General features: G+C 45.3%; 1 protein-coding gene across 1 annotated transcript in view; it reads right to left on the reverse strand.

The window, feature by feature from the left end:
- ZNF10 (zinc finger protein 10) overlaps positions 1–4,928 on the reverse strand; it is a 63,366-nt gene extending 58,438 nt beyond the window's left edge. The window contains exon 1 of the mRNA XM_060119208.1: positions 4,888–4,928. The gene's annotated coding sequence lies outside the window, so the exon portion shown is untranslated. The remainder of the gene's footprint in view (positions 1–4,887) is intronic.
- Positions 4,929–17,658: the final 12,730 nt, after the last annotated feature.

Below are 17,658 nucleotides of genomic sequence, written 5' to 3' on the forward strand. Positions count from 1 at the left end.
ATATCACTTATGTGTGGAATCTAAACTATGACACAAATGAACTTAGCTATGAAACAGAAAAAGACCCACAGACAGAGAAAACAGACTTGTAGTGGCCGAGGGGGAAGGGAGGATTGGGAGTTTGGGGTCAGCAGATGCAAACCATTATATACAGAATGGACAGACAACAAGGTCCTACTGGAGAGCACAGGGAACTATACTCAATAGCCTATTATTAAACCATAATGGAAAAGAATATGAAAAAAGAGAATGGACACACACACACACATATATAGCTGAATCACTTTGCTGTACAGCAGTAACTTTTTTTTTTTTTCTTTTAGCCACATCACACGGCTTGCGGGATCTTAGTTCCCCGACAGGGATTGAACCCACATCTTCAGCAATGAAAGCACAGAGTCCTAACCACTGGACCAGCAGGGAATTCCCTGTACAGCAGTCATTAACACAACATTGTAAATCAACTATACATCCATTTTTAAAGATTAAAAATACTCATAAAAATTAAAAATTATGATTAGTTTAAATGTAGGTCACCCTTTGTTGCTTCTCCATCTTTCCCAGTCTCCGCTGTTTCAATGGCCCCCTGGGCACTTCCAAGGCATGGAGCACGCCTACTCGTTTTACCCCACGGTCCATCCCGTTGTTGGCTCGCGACAGGCTCGGTGTTGGGCTGGAGTGAACAGATCACCCTGTCCTCTGCCCCTAGGTCTTCCCCAACCTCAAGTGCATATTCCCAACTGTGGTTAACAGCATGGCTTCTGCAGCCAGACTGCCTGGGTTCAGACCCCGCTCCACTGCTCACAGGTGGCTTCTTAACCTTTCAGTATCTCGGTCTCTTCATCTGTACAGTGGGGACTAAATAGTGCCTACCGTAGGGTTATTATGAGAATTAAATGAGTCCATATTTGTAAAACACAGAAAACAGTGCCTGACACACGGTAAGCATTATCTGCTTGTTAATTAAAAACATACACGACATCTAGGGACAAGTGACGCCAGTATCTTTCTAGACTCTGTCCTCTTAACATCCAATCAGTTACTACAACCTGTAAATCCCCCCCTAGACGTTTCGCTAGCCCACTCCTCCAGATCCCACGGCCTTGGCTCAGGCTTGGCTTCTCCGCCTCCGGTCTTTCTCACTCTGATGAGTGTCCACATCAGCATCATCTCTGTAAAACACGTAAGTTGCGCTTCTTGATTGGAATTCTCTGCTAATCTCCCAGTACTCACAGGAAAACGGGCCAAGTCCTCAGCATGGATTGAGGGTTCTTTGTGGTGGGCCCTTTTCTCCCTCACTAGCCCTAAATGTCCCATCAACCCCCCCACCCCACCCCCATCCACGCTGCACCACCTGAACTGCCTAACCTCTTCACACGCCCTAGTCCTAAGCCAGGAAGGTTCTGCCCTCTCGTGCCGCTTGGTAAAATCCTACCCATCCCGCAAGATCAAACATCACCCTTTCCTGTGTCATTCCCTAATTTCTCCAGGGAGGTTTCGTGTTCTTTCGCCTCTGTGCTCCCACAGTCCCTAGGACAGGAAGCAACATGAACTGAACAGAAGTACAGCCAGAGAGCACAGCTACCTGCCCAAGGTCATGTCTGCTTGGGGTGAGGTCTCTGATGTCAGGCACAGGTCTGTCCTTACTGCTTTTAACCCTTCCCCAGAAACTTGAGTAATTTTAGCTGAACACACCAGCTGTGGGAGTTAAGACACAGAAGCAGACACGTGTTCTCTGTGGGGTATCATCAGAGGAGCACAGGCTCATTTCTAGGAGTCAGAATCCAGTAAGCAGGATGGAAAGGTGGGATGAACGTGTGTGGTCCTTGTTCACACCTTCTTGATCCAGATGTTAACCAAGGGCTCACGAACCACATGCCAAGTACTATTCCAGGGGCTGAGCCCAGAGCAGTGGCTGTTCAGACAGGCCCCTCCCTCACTGAGCTCAGATGAGTAAAGGCTGAAATAACCACAGACGTCCAGCCTGCATAAGAAATTACTTGGGTGAAGCAAGAGAATGGTCTTCACACATTTACAGGTCCTGTGGAACAGGGATAATATATATTTTTAACATTTATGTTTTTTTTTTTTGCTATGTTGGGCCTTTGCTGCTGTGTGTGGGCTTTCTCTAGTTGTGGCGAGCAGGGGCTACTCTTCATTGCAGTGCACAGGCTTCTCATTGCCGTGGCTTCTCTTGTTGTGGAGCACAGGCTCTAGGTGCGCGGGCTTCAGTAGTTGTGGCACACAGGCTCAGTAGTTGTGGCTCGTGGGCTCTAGAGCACATGCTCAGTAGTTGTGGCTTGCGGGCTCAGTAGTTGTGGCTCGTGGGCTCTAGAGCACAGGCTCAGTAGTTGTGGCTCATGGGCTCTAGAGCACAGGCTCAGTAGTTGTGGCTTGCGGGCTCAGTAGTTGTGGCTCGTGGGCTCTAGAGCACAGGCTCAGTAGTTGTGGCTCGTGGGCTCTAGAGCACAGGCTCATTAGTTGTGGTTTGCGGGCTCAGTAGTTGTGGCTCGCAGGCTCTAGATCTCAGGCTCAGTAGTTGTGGTGCACGGGCTTAGCTGCTCTGCGGCATGTGGGATATTCCCAGACCAGGGATCGAACTCGTGTTCCCTGCATTGGCAGGCAGATTGCTAACCACTGCACCACCAGGGAAGTCCACAGGGATAATATTTATTCTGAGTTGTTCCAGAGGGCAGAATTAGGAGAAATGTGTGGAGTCACAAAGAAGTCAATTACAAGTCAATAATAATAAGACACCATTAATCAAACGACACCTGGTAACAGATCAGGTCACGGAAAGAGGCAGGAAATTTCTGGTCACTGATAAACTTTCAATAGGATCTTATTTAAAAAGAAAAAAAAATTATATACAGCCTCCAGTTTACATGGACATCTAAGGTTCATTCCAGTGACTTTCCTGTTTTATGATTTAAAGCAAATAGTCCTATGTCACCCTAATTTCCCTTAACGCCCACTTCTAGATAATTTACTTAAAACTTTATCTAAACTGGCAGTTTATAGCCCTGATTGCACACTGGACTTTCCCCCTATATTAATAAATTATTAATACCTGGGTCCCATGCCATCCTTCCCCACCAAGAGATTCTCATGTAATTTTCTGGGGAGGGAGCACTCCAGGTGGTTCTGACGTGCACCATGGTTGAGAGCCACTGATCCAAGCTGTCATGGAGTCTATTTAATTCTCAGTTTCTACCATTTCTTGGGGGTAATCAGATCCTTCCATCAGACACCAGATTTACAAAGGATCTTCTTATGCAACTGAACAAAACTGACTTCTCTAACGTAACAACAGATATTGCCAGGGGAGGGACACCGGGATGAGTTTTCATTTGTATTTAGGGAAACAGCAGGTAAGCTGATAACTATTGTGATCTTCTGTCATTTTTCTAAATCATTCCTGAACACTTTACTATGATCCTGGCTGTGTCCCACGCCCAGGGGATAAAACGTGAGTGAAGCATTTATCCCTGCCCTCAGCAGCTAAGCCAAGCTGAAGAAACCAACCTCTATGGAGTACAGACAGCAGCCAGCATGAGCTGGGGGTCTCAAGGCTGAGTCCAGAGCACGAGCTGGGAGTCTCAAGGCTTAGTCTAGCACGAGCTGGGGGTCTAAGGCTGAGTCCAGAGCGCGTCTGAGTTCAGGCAGATAAGCGAGGGTGGGGAACCATGAACAAAGGCAGGGCCTTCGACGGTGACGTTGGGGGAGAAGCTCAGTGTGGCCGTCGAATGCGGTGCAGGGCAGGGAGCAGCCAGAAACAGGCCAGGTCGAGGTCACAGAGGCCCAAAGTGCCGTCCTCAGAAACACAGACTGTTGCCTACATGCTGTCAGCTGGGCAATGACAACAGATGTGTCTCCCTTTGAGGTAGTTGTGTGATGGACTAGAGGGGGATGAAACACCTGCAAAGAAACCAGGCAGGAGGGAAACTGTGATTCAGAAGACGGGAGCACAAAGGAGGGCAGCAGTGGAACTGATTAGATGTGGATGGGATACAGGTCAAGGGTTCAAGGTGACCCCAGGCTTCTGGGTGACAGAATGGACAATAATGTCTGGGGGTAGGATTGGCTGTGCACACGGTGCGTGAGCCAGAGAAGGGAGAGGGAGAAGGACACGTTTAGATGTGAGGGTTATCCAGCTGTATCACCCGCCATCCACATTTCTGTTCTACCTGGAGCTACTCAAGCTGCACAGCTATATTCTCAAACAGGACAACTTCTTGAGGGGCAGTGGAGGTGGATCTTTAGTCACAGATTTGGGGGTGATGTATTCGTCTACTCTGATGTGGGTGAAGGAGACAGATGGGGTCTAAGGGAGATTATACATCCCTGCGACATGATTCCTATAAAGCCCACCAGGAGACAGAACATCTGGTAAAGCTGGGTAACGGCATTATCAGATGACACCGTGGCAGTGTATAAAAAAATCAACCAAAGATACCACGGAGAGAGTGGGGAAGTAGGACCGGCTAGCGAAAGCACTCGAGGAAAGAGAGAGGGGTCGCCCCAAGATTTTGTTGCTGTTTAGTGGTGTCCTTAGTGGACAGATGTTCCCCCTCTAACCCCCTGGCCTCGCCCCAAGTGGAATGGCTGGTCTGGTGACAGCTGTAACATTTGAAAACAGAGAAGCTGAAGCCACATTAACAGATGGCTGCATCTCTTTCTTTCCCGAAGGATTGATCAGAATTGGCTTTAAGAATAATATTAGGAGACTTCCGGGTAAGATGGCGGAAGAGTAAGACGCGGAGATCACCTTCCTCCCCACAGATACACCAGAAATACAGCTACACGTGGAACAATTCCTACAGAACACCTACTGAACGCTGGCAGAAGACCCCAGACCTCCCAAAAGGCAAGAAACTCCCCACATACCTGGGTAGGGCAAAGCAGAGAGATTCCCGCACAGAAGAGCGGTGCCGAGCGGCACTCACCAGCCCGAGAGGCTTGTCTGCTCCCCCGCCGGGGCGGGTGGCGCTGGAGCTGAGGCTCGGGCTTCGGTCAGAGCGCAGGGAGAGGACTGGGGCTGGCGGCGAGAACTCAGCCTGAAGGGGGCTAATGTGCCACAGCTAGCCGGGAGGGAGTCCGGGAAAACTCTGGAGCTGCCGAAGAGGCAGGAGACTTTTTCTTCCCTCTTGGTTTCCTGGTGCGCGAGGAGAGGGGATTAAGAGCGCCGCGTAAAGGAGCTCCAGAGACGGCGCGAGTCGCGGCTGAAAGCGTGGAGCCCAGAGACGGGCGTGGGACGCTGGGGCTGCTGCTGCCGCCGCCGAGAAGCCTGTGTGCGAGCGCAGGTCACTGTCCACACCGCCCTTCCGGGAGCCTGTGCAGCCTGCCACTGCCGGGGTCCCGGGATCCAGGGGCGGCTTCCCTGGGAGAACGCACGGCGCGCCTCGGGCTGGTGCAACGTCACGCCGACCTCTGCTGCTGCAGGCTCGCCCCGCACTCCGTGCCCCTCCCTCCCGCCCGGCCTGAGTGAGCCAGAGTCCCCGAAGAGGCTGCTCCTTTAACCCTGTCCTGTCTGAGCGAAGAACAGACGCCCTCCGGCGACCTACACGCAGAGGCGGGGCCAAATCCAAAGCTGAGACCCAGGAGCTGTGAGAACAAAGAAGAGAAAGGGAAACCTCTCCCAGCAGCCTCAGAAGCAGCGGATTAAAGCTCCACAATCAACTTCATGTACCCTGCATCTGTGGAATACATGAATAGACAACAAATCATCCCAAATTGAGGAGCCAGGAGTCAGTGCTGTGCCTCTGAGGTGGGAGAGCCAACTTCAGGACACTGGTCCACAAGAGACCTCCCAGCTCCACATAATATCAAACGGCGAAAATCTTCCAGAGATCTCCATCTCAACACCAGCACCCAGCTTCACTCAACGACCAGCAAGCTACAGTGCTGGACACCCTATGCCAAACAACTAGCAAGACAGGAACACAACGCCACCCATTAGCAGAGAGGCTGCCTCAAATCATAAAAAGTCCGCAAACACCCCAAAACACACCACCAGACGTGGACCTGCCCACCAGAAAGACAAGATCCAGCCTCATCCACCAGAACACAGGCAGTAGTCCCCTCCACCAAGAAGCCTACACAACCCACTAAACCAACCTTAGCCACTGGGGACAGACACCAAAAACAACGGGAACTACGAACCTGCAGCCTGCAAAAAGGAGACCCCAAACACAGTAACATAAGCAAAATGAGAAGACAGAAAAACACACAGCAGGAGAAGGAGCAAGATAAAAACCCACCAGACCTAACAAATGAAGAGGTAATAGGCAGTCTATCTGAAAAAGAATTCAGAATAATGATGGTAAAGATGATCCAAAATCTTGGAAATAGAATAGACAAAATGCAAGAAACAGTTAACAAGGACCTAGAAGAACTAAAGATGAATCAAGCATCGATTAAAAACACAATAAATGAAATAAAAATTACTCTAGATGGGATCAATAGCAGAATAACTGAGGCAGAAGAACGGATAAGTGAGGTGGAAGATAAAATAGTGGAAATAACTGCTGCACAGCAAAATAAAGAAAAAAGAATGAAAAGAACAGAGGACAGTCTCAGAGACCTCTGGGACAACATTAAACACACCAACATTCGAATTATAGGGGTTCCAGAAGAAGAAGAGAAAAAGAAAGGGACTGAGAAAATATTTGAAGAGATTATAGTTGAAAACTTCCCTAATATGGGAAAGGAAATAGTTAATCAAGTCCAGGAGGCACAGAGAGTCCCATACAGAATAAATCCAAGGAGAAATACACCAAGACACATATTAATCAAACTGTCAAAAATTAAACACAAAGAAATCATATTAAAAGCAGCAAGGCAAAAACAACAAATAACACACAAGGGAATCCCCATCAGGATAACAGCTGATCTCTCAGCAGAAACTCTACAAGCCAGAAGGGAGTGGCAGGACATACTTAAAGTGATGAAGGAGAAAAACCTGCAACCAAGATTACTCTACCCAGCAAGGATCTCATTCAGATTTGATGGAGAAATTAAAACCTTTACAGACAAGCAAAAGCTGAGAGAGTTCAGCACCACCAAACCAGCTTTACAACAAATGCTAAAGGAACTTCTCTAGGCAAGAAACACAACAGAAGGAAAAGAACTACAATAACAAACCCAAAACAATTAAGAAAATGGGAATAGGAACATACATAGCAATAATTACCTTAAATGTAAATGGACTAAATGCTCCCACCAAAAGACACAGACTGGCTGAATGGATACAAAAACAAGACCCATATATATGCTGTCTACAAGAGACCCACTTCAGACCTAGAGACACATACAGACTGAAAGTAAGGGGATGGAAAAAGATATTCCATGCAAATGGAAACCAAAAGAAAGCTGGAGTAGCAATTCTCATATCAGACAAAATAGACTTTAAAATAAAGACTACTAGAAGAGACAAAGAAGGACACTACATAATGATCAAGGGATCAATCCAAGAAGAAGATATAACAATTGTAAATATTTATGCACCAAACATAGGAGCACCTCAATACATAAGGGAAATATTAACAGCCATAAAAGGAGAAATCGACAGTAACACAATCATAGTAGGGGACTTTAACACCCCACTTTCACCAATGGACAGGTCATCCAAAATGAAAATAAATAAGGAAACACAAGCTTTAAATGATACATTAAACAAGATGGACTTAATTGATATTTATAGGACATTCCATCCAAAAACAACAGAATACACATTTTTCTCAAGTGCTCATGGAACATTCTCCAGGATAGATCATATCTTGGGTCACAAATCAAGCCTTGGTAAATTTAAGAAAATTGAAATTGTATCAAGTATCTTTTCTGACCACAATGCTATGAGACTAGATATCAATTACAGGAAAAGAGCTGTAAAACATACAAACACATGGAGGCTAAACAATACACTACTTAATAACGAAGTGATCACTGAAGAAATCAAAGAGGAAATTAAAAAATACCTAGAAACAAATGACAATGGAGACACGACGACCCAAAACCTATGGGATGCAGCAAAAGCAGTTCTAAGAGGGAAGTTTATGGCAATACAATCCCACCTTAAGAAACAGGAAATATCTCGAATAAACAACCTAACCTTGCACCTAAAGCAATTAGAGAAAGAACAACAAAAACATCCCAAAGTTAGCAGAAGGAAAGAAATCATAAAAATCAGATCAGAAATAAATGAAAAAGAAATGAAGGAAACGATAGCAAAGATCAATAAAACTAAAAGCTGGTTCTTTGAGAAGATAAACAAAATTGATAAACCATTAGCCAGACTCATCAAGAAAAAAAGGGAGAAGACTCAAATCAATAGAATTAAAAATGAAAAAGGAGAAGTAACAACTGACACTGCAGAAATACAAAAGATCATGAGAGATTACTATAAGCAACTCTATGCCAATAAAATGGAAAACCTGGAAGAAATGGACAAATTCTTAGAAATGCACAACCTGCCAAGACTGAATCAGGAAGAAATAGAAAATATGAACAGACCAATCACAAGCACTGAAATTGAAACTGTGATTAAAAATCTTCCAACAAACAAAAGCCCAGGACCAGATGGCTTCACAGGCGAATTCTATCAAGCATTTAGAGAAGAGCTAACACCTATCCTTCTCAAACTCTTCCAAAATATAGCAGAGGGAGGAACACTCCCAAACTCATTCTACGAGGCCACCATCACCTTGATACCAAAACCAGACAAGGATGTCACAAAGAAAGAAAACTACAGGCCAATATCACTGATGAACATAGATGCAAAAATCCTCAACAAAATACTAGCAAACAGAATCCAACAGCACATTAAAAGGATCATACACCATGATCAAGTGGGGTTTATTCCAGGAATGCAAGGATTCTTCAATATACGCAAATCAATCAATGTGATACACCATATTAACAAACTGAAGGAGAAAAACCATATGATCATCTCAATAGATGCAGAGAAAGCTTTTGACAAAATTCAACACCCATTTATGATAAAAACCCTGCAGAAAGTAGGCATAGAGGGAACTTTCCTCAACATAATAAAGGCCATATATGACAAACCCACAGCCAGCATCGTCCTCAATGGTGAAAAACTGAAACCATTTCCACTAAGATCAGGAACAAGACAAGGTTGCCCACTCTCACCACTCTTATTCAACATAGTTTTGGAAGTTTTAGCCACAGCAATCAGAGAAGAAAAGGAAATAAAAGGAATCCAAATGGGAAAAGAAGAAGTAAAGCTGTCACTGTTTGCAGATGACATGATACTATACATAGAGAATCCTAAAGATGCTACCAGAAAACGACTAGAGCTAATCAATGAATTTGGTAAAGTAGCAGGATACAAAATTAATGCACAGAAATCTCTGGCATTCCTATATACTAATGATGAAAAATCTGAAAGTGAAATCAAGAAAACACTCCCATTTACCATTGCAACAAAAGGAATAAAATATCTAGGAATAAACCTACCTAAGGAGACAAAAGACCTGTATGCAGAAAATTATAAGACACTGATGAAAGAAATTAAAGATGATACAAATAGATGGAGAGATGTACCATGTTCTTGGATTGGAAGAATCAACATTGTGAAAATGACTCTACTACCCAAAGCAATCTACAGATTCAATGCAATACCTATCAAACTACCAATGGCATTTTTCACAGAACTAGAGCAAAAAATTTCACAATTTGTATGGAAACACAAAAGACCCCGAATAGCCAAAGCAATCTTGAGAACGAAAAACGGAGCTGGAGGAATCAGGCTCCCTGACTTCAGACTATACTACAAAGCTACAGTAATAAAGACAGTATGGTACTGGCACAAAAACAGAAATATAGATCAATGGAACAGGATAGAAAGCCCAGAGATAAACCCACGCACATATGGTCACCTTATCTTTGATAAAGGAGGCAGGAATGTACAGTGGAGAAAGGACAGTCTCTTCAATAAGTGGTGCTGGGAAAACTGGACAGGGACATGTAAAAGTAGGAGATTAGATCACTCCCTAACACCATACACAAAAATTAGCTCAAAATGGATTAAAGACCTAAATGTAAGGCCAGACACAATCAAACTCCTAGAGGAAAACATAGGCAGAACACTCTATGACATAAATCACAGCAAGATCCTTTTTGACCCACCTCCTAGAGAAATGGAAATAAAGACAAAAATAAACACATGGGACCTAATGAAACTTCAAAGCTTTTGCACAGCAAAGGAAACCATAAACAAGACGAAAAGACAACCCTCAGAATGGGAGAAAATATTTGCAAATGAAGCAACTGACAAAGGATTAATCTCCAAAATTTATAAGCAGCTCATGCAGCTCAATAGCAAAAAAACAAACAACCCAATCCAAAAATGGGCAGAAGACCTAAATAGACATTTCTCCACAGAAGATATACAGACAGCCAACAAACACATGAAAGGATGCTCAACATCTTTACTCATTAGAGAAATGCAAATCAAAACTACAATGAGATATCATCTCACACCAGTCAGAATGGCCATCATCAAAAAATCTAGAAACAATAAATGCTGGAGAGGGTGTGGAAAAAAGGGAACACTCTTGCACTGCTGGTGGGAATGTGAATTGGTACAGCCACTATGGAGAACGGTATGGAGGTTCCTTAAAAAACTACAAATAGAACTACCATATGACCCAGCAATCCCACTACTGGGCATATACCCTGAGAAAACCATAATTCAAAAAGAGACATGTACCAAAATGTTCATAGCAGCCCTATTTACAATAGCCCGGAGATGGAAACAACCTAAGTGTCCATCATCGGATGAATGGGTAAAGAAGATGTGGCACATATATACAATGGAATATTACTCAGCCATAAAAAGAAATGAAATTGAGCTATTTGTAATGAGGTGGATGGACCTAGAGTCTGTCATACAGAGTGAAGTAAGTCAGAAAGAGAAAGACAAATACTGTATGCTGACACATATATATGGAATTTAAGAAAAAAATGTCATCAAGAACATAGGGGTAAGACAGGAATAAAGACACAGACCTACTAGAGCATGGACTTGAGGATATGGGGAGGGGGAAGGGTAAGCTGTGACAAAGTGAAAGAGCGGCATGGACATATATACACTACCAAACGTAAGGTAGATAGCTAGTGGGAAGCAGCCGCATAGCACAGGGAGATCAGCTCGGTTCTTTGTGACCGCCTGGAGGGGTGGGATAGGGAGGGTGGGAGGGAGACGCAAAAGGGAGGGGATATGGGAACATATGTATATGTATAACTGATTAAATTTGTAAAATAAAAAAAAAAAAAAAGAAAAAAAAAAAGATACCACGGAGAGTAAAATAAACTGTAGGACCAGAAAATTGTGGGATAGGGACTTCCCTGGTGGCGCAGTGGTTAAGAATCCGCCTGCCAATGCAGGGGACATGGGTTCGAGCCCTGGTCCAGGATGATCCCACATGCCGCGGAGCAACTAAGCCCGTGCACCACAACTACTGAGCCTGTGCTCTAGAGCCCGCGAGCCACAACTACTGAAGCCCGTGTGCCTAGAGCCCATGCTCCGCAACAGGAGAAGCCCCCACAGTGAGAAGCCCGTGCACCACAACGATGAGCAGCCCCTGCTCGCCCCAACTAGAGAAAGCCCGCGAGCAGCAACAAAGACCCAACGCGGCCAAAAATAAATTAATTAATTAATTTTAAAAAAATCATGGGGATCTAAAAGGGAAAAAATGTGGGATAAATTAGTATCTAGGACGAAAACAGAGGAGAAAAGGAAGCCCAAAAAGGAAGCAGAGAAAGATCCACCAGAGAATGAGAAGATCTACAGACAGATCTATAGAAGAGCTGTAGAGATGTATATCAGAAGCCAGAAGGGAGAATTTCAAGGAAGGGAGGATTAACAGAGTTCCGATGAATTAGGGATTCTAGTGCCCTGACTGGCTAGATGAAGGTTCCCTAAAGCGGGAACAGCAGACAAATTCCACAGTAGGGCTGAAAAGTTTGGAGGCGAGAACAGCAGTGAAAGGGCGGAGCTAGAAGAGGCGGTAGGATCACATGGGGACCTGGGCGTGTCTGTGGGCGGGAAGCAGGGCAGGGGTGGGCTCAACAGCTCGGAGGGAGGGACCAGACTTGCAGGCAGGAAGCCCGCAGCAGCAAGGTCACTGCCCTCTGTGCCCTGCCGCCTCCGCTGTCACAAGTCCTCGGACCCCCACCCTCTGCCCCCGTCCCACCCACATAACCCAGGGCAGGCTCCCCGTTCCAAGGTCCTCAGCTGAATCACATCTACACGGTTCCTGTTGCCAATAAGCTGATACAGCCACAGTTTCTGGCAGTTAGGACTCAGATGTCTTTTGAAAGCTGCTATTCTGCCCACCACCAGGGCGGAGATGGCCTGAAAGAAGCTTCCAGCACCAGCAAGAAGGCTATGGAAGTTATGATCTGAGGCACAGAGGTTCCATGCACAGCTCTGATCACAATCATCCACATTCTGGGCCCCGACAACCTTTCAACCTTCAATCCTACTGCACTTGTCCCATGTTCTCTAAGCCTCATTCACATGCCACCTTTTCCAAAAGCCTTCCCATCGTCCCAGAGAAAATCCCTGGAGCCTTTTGCCCACGCTCCTAGCACTTCAACACTCAGCTCATTTGTCCACCTCCCTGTAAGATGAAGAAGCACTTGAGAACTGGGGTAACCTCACTCTAAAACCTGGAAAGAGGCCAGCACAGTGCTTTGTGCTTTGTATTTGTTCACTCCAGCATTTGTCAAACACTTAGCGATAACTTGTGGTTTGTACAGATGTCTGCCCTCAGGGCAGGCAATGGAGACTGGAAGACCCAGTACTTGAGGACCAGCGCCCACGGACGGGCGAGACCTTCTCGGGGATATCGTTTCGCTTGGGCATATGGAGTATGTAATTCTTAACAAAAGAGAACAGATCTCTTAAGGTTCTGAATAAGTTCACTGGTATTTGGCATCTGTGAAGGACAAGGGATCATCAGCAAAAGGACCCAGCAGCAGGGACAGCAAAGACATACTCAAAGATACAAAAGGCAAAGATCTGTGAAAACTCAACAAATGGACACTCTCAGGTTGTGCATTTCATTTTATGTAAATTTCACATCAAAAGCAAAAGCGAAACAAACCTTAAATTCTGGTTAACAATGCACATGCATTCAGAAGTATTTCAGGAAAGCATACTGATGGCTGCAATTTACTTTGAAATGCATCCCAAAAAAGAGGGACTGATGAAGAAAGGGACAGACAGATATATGTTCAAATTAGTATAGTAAAATGTTAATGGTAGAGTCTAGGAGGGGAGGTTACAAGTATTCACTGTAAACTTCTTTCAGTTTAGCTGTATGTTCAAACTTTTTCATAATAAAATATTGACCAGAAAAGGTAAGGATGAGACAGCAGAAAGGTATTGTGTGGAAAGAGGCAAAAATTATGCTCCTGGTGTTGGTTCTACGCCAGAGAAGCATACACAGCTGGTGACATACCAGTCCTGACCTTGCTTCAGAGCCAGAAGATTTAGGACCCTGGCTGATCTGAGTCATGCTATAAGGAAAACTACAGGTGAAAGTCTATTGTAAGCACAACGGAGATATCACACAATGAAACTTCTTTTTCCTTAAAACAAAAATTTTTAAAAACTAAAATGTTTTTTAAACTATATGCTACTAAGCTTTCAGTGTTTGAATTATGTGATGAAAACCAAGGGAGCTCATCATTTCTAGGAGTATTTTTCCTTTAACAGAAACATTTTCTCATCTAATTAAAAGGCAAAGGAATGAGTCACTTTCATAACATTTTTAAGAAGACGGAGATAGAAAAGAAAGAACAAATTGCATGGGGTTCTTTCAAAAAACAATCCCAGAAATATTTCCTTGACAAGTGCATTTAATCCATAAACAGAACTGCTCTCATTCCTACTCATCCTTTATTCTTATTTGTGACTCCTAAGATTATTCTTAAGTTTTCTCTTATTATTCAGATACATGTCTAGTTAAAATTACTAGGCATCTTCTTCCTGTTGTGAACAGACTTTCTTCTACAAAGGTAGTTGCAAATTTGTTCCTGAGGACGTTAAGCAACCTGTTAATATATAGGCTCTTTCCAGTCCCTTTACTAAAACTCACTGATATTAACTAAATCTCTTGTACATGCTGGGGATGGAGTTAATTAATTAGATACTTTGTCATCTCTTTTCCAGAAGGTACACCTTGTATCTATGTAAATACTATTAATATCTTGTCCTAAACAAAAGTTTGAGATGTTTATATAAAATACTGATAAGCAGACTTCATCATTTAACTTATGATATATATCTCAAATACCGGCCCTGTGACTGGCACATGCTAAGAGCTCAAGGAATATGTGTTGAGAGAGGGAATGAAAGAACAAATGAACAGTTTTCAAGAAGGGCAGGAATGTGTGCCATCCATTGTCCAGGAGGCTTTGCAAGACAGAGGGACAATTTTAATGAAACAAGAAAAGAGGAGATTAGTTAGGTCACCGAAGAAAATTACTGCGGCATTGAGGTAGTTTAAAAAGGGGCAGGGAGGGGTTGTGCTACTTATGTCCCAGGTTAACCTTAGTCAACACCACTAAGGTGACTAATATTTTTCAGCTAGCACTGTGGATGACAACCTGTCTTCCCTTTTACTTCTTATTTTTTTCTTTAACAGTATATTCTGTATATGAAGTAAAGACAGAACTTAAATTCTTCACCTTCTCCACATACTTTGGGTGGGATCTAGGTAATTTTGATGTCAACCTCATCTTTCACATTCATACCAGGTGTTAGTTTATGTACAACTTTGATTCGTTTAACTGTCAAGAGAAAATAAAAATATAATAATTATGAGCTATCTCTGAAAAGTAAAACTAGGTTAAACACATACACACCCTCAATTAATCTATTTGATTAAAAAAGAAAACCCAACAACTGAAGATCAGGAAGCCAAGAGCTAGAGATGCCGAACCTCCTGATCTTAAACACTGAAAATACCGATAAGACAGGCAATCCTGAGGAAAATAACTGCCAAAATAAGTCTCAATAAGTAAAAAGTTTTTTTAATGAATATTTTTAGACTGGAGCAAGAAATAGAAATCGATCCAGCCCTTTTTGCCACCAAACTTCTTAAAAGTAGACCTACTTCATCAATGTTTGCAGCATATAATAACTTCTATAATATCCACGAATAGAATCCAGAAGTATATATTTTTTAAAACCAGTATAACCACGTTGGATGTCTTTTAGGAACGTTAGGACATTTACTGTTAAGAAACTTCCTACTCTAACAAAAAAGAGCATGATCACGTTTAGCAGATGCTGGAAAGGCCATATGCAAAGTTTTAAACATCTGGCCCCAGTTGGGAAGGAAGAAAAAAAAATAGAAACAGGAACATTAGAAATATTATTTTGCATCGCTGAGAATATGTGGTTCAAACTCCCCACCACCGCCCGGCGCGTACGGGCGTCAGGGTCCCGTCCCACCAACGCGAAGGCGAGCGAATCCAAGTGGCAGCGGGGGTCACTCAGGCCGGGAGACCACATGGAAGAAAAACCATTTGTTGGTGAAAACCGTCCGCCTCGGCGAGGAGACGAGGAAACGGCGGCGCCGCCTCCCGCTAGGAAGAAACCACATCCAGCCCTTTCGCGTGTACCTGCGATCGGCACCTGCAGGCGCAGCACCCGGAGCGTCGCCGGCGGGGCGGCACCGTCACAAAGGCAGCGGCTCGGCGAGCGCGCCCACATCCGGGCCTCCGCGTCCCGCGCGGGTCCGCAGGGCGGGCGGCGGCAGCTCGGTCCCCGCCCGGCCTCCTGCGCCCACCCGGCCCCCACAGCCCACACCGCGCCCCTGGCCCTCGCGCACGCGCACGCGCTCCACGTCCACTCACGACCCACCGAGAAGCGCAGCCGGACGCAAAGCCCAGAATCGCTCCGCGGGGCGGCGCGGGGGCTCCTGGGAAGTGGAGTCCCGGCCCTGGCTCCGCGGGCCTGGGCAGCGCGCGGCTCTGCTCCTCGCCTACCGGCTGAGGGCCCTCGGCGCCGCCGCCTGCTCCGCGCGCTCTCGCCTTCCTTCCCACTGCAGCCCAGTCGTTCCCACGCGAGAGGCAGGCACCCCGAGGACAGGTGAGCGCGCAGGCGCGCGGACGTTGAGGAGACGCGGGAGGGGGGAATGCGAGGGGAGCGTGCACCGGAGCGGTGGGTCCTCCTCGGAGTTCTCCCCATCTGGGGGGGCGGGGGCTAGCGGGCGGGGGCGGGAGGCTGTGTTCCTGGGGCCGTGGGTTCCCTGGGGCGGAGCGGGCGCCGGGGGTGAGCAAGCCAGGAGCAGGTAGGGAATCTGACTACGCCGTGAGTGAGAGGAGGAGGGATGTCCTGCTTGTACGTCTTACTTTATCCAGGACCTGTTCTTCCATCTGTCTTAACCCCAGTCAATTGAAAAAAAAAGCACAACCCATAAGTTGACGATTCCGTTACGTTGCGCGTACTTCCTGAGGCCGTAGCCCGGGCTCAGCCTCTCCGAGAGCTCGGAGGGACCGCTCCGCAGAGGTAAAGGGGGAGCAGGGTATACAGGAGGCTTGCAACAGAAGCCAGGTAATCAGAACCTCGGAAGATTTCTGTCAGTTAAAGAGAACCAAACACCGCAAGTTAATGACCTTAGCACTTTTCTGTGTGTGGGAAGACGCAAGAGTCTGGGCTCATTGAAGTCATTCCTTTGATAAGGATCTTAACTCTCCAGGGCCAGTATCCTGCCTGTCTCCACCCTGAATCCCCTCAGGGTGATGTCAGGAGGGCTGCAGTGGCTGATGACTTGAAGGCTGCAAACATCCTTTGCTGATGTGGCAGGTGACATTCTTCTTCCACAGTGCCTCCTCTTGGTCATAAATTTGGCTAATATTTGGGAGGCATTTCATGACAAGTTTTTTGGTTTTGGGGGGGGGGGTTTGGCTGCGCTGCAGCATGCGGGATCTTAGTTCCCCAACCAGGGATTGAACCCGTGCCCTATGCAGTGGAAGCACGGAGTCTTAACCACTGGACCGCCAGGGAAATGCCCATGACCAGTTTTGTCCCATAGCACTAGGAAGGCTCATTCCTAGATCAGGCAAAGTTTCTGTTGATAGGCCATTCGATGCGCTGGGTTTTTTGTGTTTGGTTTTTGTTTGTTTTTTGGATTAGGCCCTGTTGAGAATCTAAAATTCTCTGGATCGCTTGTCTTACTAGTTTGTATGATCCAGTAGATGTTTTCCCTTGTTGCTTCTAACCGTATTTAGAGTTGTACTATTACAATTATTCTATGTAGAGTTAAGTATATGGTTAACTTCTTGGGACATCATTAATTTTGTTGGAGGCCTGCTAACACATTGGGTAATTCAAGAGACAACAATCTTAGAAAACAGACAGAATATGACAGCTGGTAACATTAATAAAGTTATAGTGTAGCGGAGAGAGACACAAGGCATAAATAATTTGAAAACGAGAGAGAGCAAATTAAAACAATGATTAGTATAACTAGCTGTAATCTGGTCACAGTAGGCCATCAAGTCCACAGTGCAGCCAGCTGGAGAAGCCAAAATCTGGAAGGATCAGGTAGAAAGAAAAAGATAAATGTTTCATCTTTGTTTACAAAGCCATACTTTATCAACTTGTAGGGCATAGCC

The sequence above is a fragment of the Mesoplodon densirostris genome, chromosome 15 (assembly GCF_025265405.1).
Source record: "Mesoplodon densirostris isolate mMesDen1 chromosome 15, mMesDen1 primary haplotype, whole genome shotgun sequence".
Taxonomy (NCBI): domain Eukaryota; kingdom Metazoa; phylum Chordata; class Mammalia; order Artiodactyla; family Ziphiidae; genus Mesoplodon; species Mesoplodon densirostris.